Below are 4,785 nucleotides of genomic sequence, written 5' to 3' on the forward strand. Positions count from 1 at the left end.
GCGCTAAAGATTCCAGGAAGAGGGAAGCAGGTGAGAATTTATCACTGCAATCTCATGAAGCCGTACATGGAACGCAGCGGGATCGTAAATCTAATGCTAAACGAACCCGAGGAGCTCGATAGCGAGATTTTAGATTGGAAGGAGAACGCAGGAGATAGCGTCAGCGTGGAGAAAATCGTGGCTCTTTCTGTAAATACAGAATCTCTGAGTTCGGGCCAGATTAACGCTCTAAAGCAGCTGTTAAGCGAATTCGCTGATCGATTCAGCAGCCGTCCAGGAAAGACACACCTCCTGACGCACGAAATAGAGCTCACGTCTGACGAGCCGATACGGTCAAAACCATACAGGGTATCACCTCGGCAGAAGGAGATAATGGAAGCTGAAATACAGCGCATGCTTAACTTGGGGGTAATAGAGCCAGCTGAGAGTGACTACACCTCACCGCTGATTTTAGTTGAGGCACCAGGCAAAGAGCCTCGTCCCTGTGTAGACTACCGAAAGCTGAATGCTATTACCAGGGACCAACTATACCCGATTCCGAACATAGAAGAAAGACTAGAAAGAGTGAGCGGCGCAAAATTCATTTCCACCCTCGATCTCGTGCGCGGATATTGGCAAGTACCGCTCTCAGAAAGTGCGAGCAGGTATGCCGCTTTTATCTCGCCGGTTGGCACCTTTCGACCCTTAATGCTTAGTTTTGGGCTGAAGAATGCCCCCTTCAGTTTCTCGAAACTCATGGACATCGTACTCAGGGATATGCAGGGCTTTGCTCTCCCTTATTTGGACGACGTCGCTATATTTTCAGAAACGTGGGAAGAGCATCTAGAACACCTTAAGAGCGTGTTTTCTAGGTTGCGAGAGGCCGGACTAACTATGAAGGCGGAAAAGTGTAGGTTTGGTTGCGCTCACGTGGCTTACTTGGGCCATGTTGTCGGCCAGGGAACTAGGAGTCCATCAGAGCTAAAAATTGCTCCGATCGTGGCATTTACCCAGCCTCGAACTAAGACGGACATTCGATCCTTTTTGGGACTGGTCGGATATTACCAGCGGTATATCCCGAACTATTCACAGCTGGCAAGCCCCTTAACTGACGCGTTACGAAAGGGAGCACCCACTGAAGTACCCTGGGATGCCGAAAAAGAAAACGCATTCAAGAGTCTCAAGACAGTGCTTATGTGCCGACCTCTGCTCCGAACCCCCGACTATTCTAAAGAGTTTATAGTCCAGTGTGACGCCAGTGATAGAGGAATGGGTGTTGTCTTAAGCCAAGTGGGCGACGACCGCGAAGAACACCCGATTCTGTACGTCAGCCGTAAGCTGACCTGTAGAGAGGAAACGTACAGCGCTTCGGAAAAAGAGTGCGCCTGTTTAGTATGGGCGTCGCAGAAGTTGTCGTGTTACTTGTATGGAGCAAAGTTCATCTTTGAGACCGACCATTGCCCTCTCACGTGGTTGAGGCAAATGTCCCCCAAAAATGGTCGCTTGCTCAGATGGAGTCTAGCTCTCCAGGAGTATAATTTCTCTGTACGCTACAAGAAGGGAAAACTGCATGCGAATGCTGATGGCTTAAGCCGACTGTTATGAAGTAACTCAGTTCGATCGCCTCCGGGGTTTCTTTTTATTTTAACCTAGTTTAGGGCAGTCGGCCAGTGGCGTTTTCTGCGGGACCTATACCCTTGCTTTGGCGGCACCAAAATTCAGCCCAAAATCAAATAGCTTCTGTGGTAAAGTGTTTCTTTATCGGTGCAGGAAGCCTGGTGGGTCTTTGGCGAATTCTGAACGTTTGCGTGTGGGGCGGTGCAGTGTTGCATGGGATAGCCCACTGGTGCTTTCCTTTGTTAATTGTTCAAGATCGTATGTTCCTTGGTGGAAGACGGCCCCTACACCCAGTTCCAGGCTCATCTCTTCCTGCCCAGCGGTCGTCAACGCTGGCCATTCGAGATTTTTCGGGCCGCGGAGGAGCTGTTAGGATCGGCCAACACAGGAATTCCTCGCAAGCCCTAGAGCAAAGTGTGCGTGGATGAATCACCCAGAGGCACGAGGAGGCAAGAAACCCTGGCGCCAGCGGCGGCGGCGGTTTCAAGTGGCGGCTTCTATATCCTGGGTTCATCGGACGCTGCGGGCCACTTCTTTTCTTCATACACGTATGAAAGAAGGGTCCACCGAAAGGAAGCTGCAGTTTCTAGTGTCCAAGCTCTTCGGTTTCCAACCATCGGCGAGAGCAGGAAGTCGCTTGTCTTTACGTGCTGGGAGCCGTGTTGAAATTCCGTTCTCACGGGGCCTCCAAAATGAAGACTTGCGCAAAGTGGTGCAACTCCGGCACGGGACACGATCCATGACGTGGATATTCACCCTTTCCATCGACCGAGTGGTTCGTGTGCATCAGCCACGCCTCATGTCGTGGGCGGTACATCAAGTGTCGTCCACTGCCCACCTGATTGGACAACCTGTGTGAAGTTAAATTCCCTAGCCAGGGATCTGGGGAATACGAACTCTATTTAAACGGCTGTATTCGTGTTATTCTTGTTCTCCTGTCTCGACTGTCATCATGTAGAATAAACCTCCTGTACAGTTTCCTCCTAAGCAGTCATCTCGAGTCTTTAGTCCGACACCATGGCGAGCCGGGACCTGCGGGCCTGAACGAGTCAGACAACCCAAGGGCCCCTCATCTCTAACAAGGGTTGGCAGTCAAGAAAACCTCGGAAAGCAAAGGGGAGGTTGTGGTGGGTCATAGAAAGAGATGAAGAATTTGTTGAGTCGAAAAGAAAGTGGTGAAAAAATGCCCACCGGGTGGGATCCGAACCCACGACCTCCAGAATATCGGTCTGGTGCGATAACCACTACGCTACCAGCGGGGCTGTTTCTTAACATAAATACCCGAGAAATACGCCGCCATCGTTCCGAAGTGAGGCATCATGCCGAGGAATACCGACAGCTTGCCTGTTCGTTCACGGCAAATGACCAGGGTCGTCAGAAGCAGCATCATGACCAGAGCCGCCACTCGCCCACTCTTCAAGCAGGTGATCTAGTTTGGCTATGGATACCTTCTACAACGCCAGGTCTATCTACCAAGCTGCTTTGCAAATACCACGGCCCTTACCGTGTCATCAGTTCTCCATCACCTGTAAACTACGTGGTTGAACCGTTAACTCCGTCAGCCGATCTCCGCCGTCGTGGTTCGGAAACTGTTCATGTCAGCCGCCTAAAGCGATACTACGACCATTTCTTCCTGGACTCACCGAAAGTCACCAGGATGGCTCCTTCTTCGGGGGGGGGGCTGATTGTAATGAACAATTGGAGCAGGAAACGGTATCTGCGGAACCATGGCCAATGTACGCGTGGTTATGTGCTGCGGACCTGCAACAGTCATCATCAGTGCCTGTCTGTGCGTCTTGTAAGGTTATCTCTGGCGTGGCCGCTTTTTGAAGGGACTGCTCTTCCCCACCTCTCGCTTGGACAACTGATCGAATGAAACACTATTGAAATATATATATATATATATATATATACATTTTTATATGTTTCAATGACCTACCATATCTTCCCCTTTGTTTTCCGAGGTTTTCATGACTGCAAACCCTTATTTCTGTCTTATTTTCAACGAGCCCCTCATTACCTATTCTAATTCGCTACATGCATAGCGAGGGCCTCTGTTCTGGCAGTCTTGGTGCCATAGGGAGCTTAAGAGGGTTCAATGCTCGTCGACCATTCTCGACATTTCGTAGACACTCGAGGGGGGTATGCAGTAGGTCATAGAAACAGATAAGGAATTTTTTGAGTCAGAAAAAAAGTGGTGAAAAAATGCCCGCCGGGTGGGATCCGCATCGACGACATCCGGAATATTCTGTCTTAATTCACTCAGCCCCTCATTTCCCATTTCTGATTCGCTACATGCATAGCGAGGGCCTCTGTACTGGCAGTCTTGGTGCCGTAGGGAGCTTAAAAGGGTTCAACGCTGGTCGACCAGTCTCGAAATTTGGAGTCACGGCCCGGGGGTTAAAAAGAAGGTCCCCTTCACCCCGAGTAGTCCGAGCTGTGCTGACTACCACCCCCAAGTGCAGGAAACAAAAAACCCTTCATATAAATACCCAAGAAAGTGGTGGGAAACAGCCCTACCGGTAGCGTAGTGGTCATCGCACCAGACTGGTATGCTGAAGGTTGTGGGGTACGGAGCCCACCCGGCGGGCATATTTTCACCACTTTCTTTCTGGCTGAAAACATTCATCTGTCTCTTTCTGTCTTAATTCGCCAAGCACCTCCTTTCCCATATATATGTATATATATATATATATATATATATATATATATATATATATATATATATATATATATATATATATATATATATATATATATACATATATATATATATATATATATAGTAAGGAAATGAGGGGCTCGTTGAGGAAATACAGAAAGATAGGTCAGCAGTCTACAACGCCAAAGGAGGCATAGGGGTGTGGTTAGGCTCTTTTCTTTTTCACTGCGGTTAATGAAGTAAAAAAATGTTTACTTCATTAACCGCAGTGAAAAAGAAAAGAGCCTAACCACACCCCTATGCCTCCTTTGGCGTTGTAGACTGCTGACCTATCTTTCTGTATATATATATATATATATATATATATATATATATATATATATATAGCGAATCAGAAAATGGAAAATGAGGGGCTCCGTGAAATAAGACAGAAAATAAGCGTTGGCGGTCGGGAAAACCTCGGAAAGCACAGGGGGGAGGTTGTGGTGGGTCATAGAAAGAGATGAAGAATTTGTTGAGTCGAAAAG

General features: G+C 48.3%; 1 non-coding gene across 1 annotated transcript; it reads right to left on the minus strand.

Annotated features, from left to right (window-relative positions):
- Nucleotides 1-2,782: 2,782 nt before the first annotated feature.
- On the minus strand, nt 2,783-2,855 carry Trnai-gau (transfer RNA isoleucine (anticodon GAU)). Its single transcript has one exon. It is a non-coding gene; the product is annotated as a tRNA-Ile (tRNA).
- Between the last annotated feature and the right edge of the window lie 1,930 nt (nt 2,856-4,785).

Source organism: Haemaphysalis longicornis, unplaced genomic scaffold (assembly GCF_048455015.1).
Source record: "Haemaphysalis longicornis isolate Haplotype H1 unplaced genomic scaffold, Haemaphysalis longicornis Haplotype H1 scaffold_12, whole genome shotgun sequence".
Classification (NCBI taxonomy): domain Eukaryota; kingdom Metazoa; phylum Arthropoda; class Arachnida; order Ixodida; family Ixodidae; genus Haemaphysalis; species Haemaphysalis longicornis.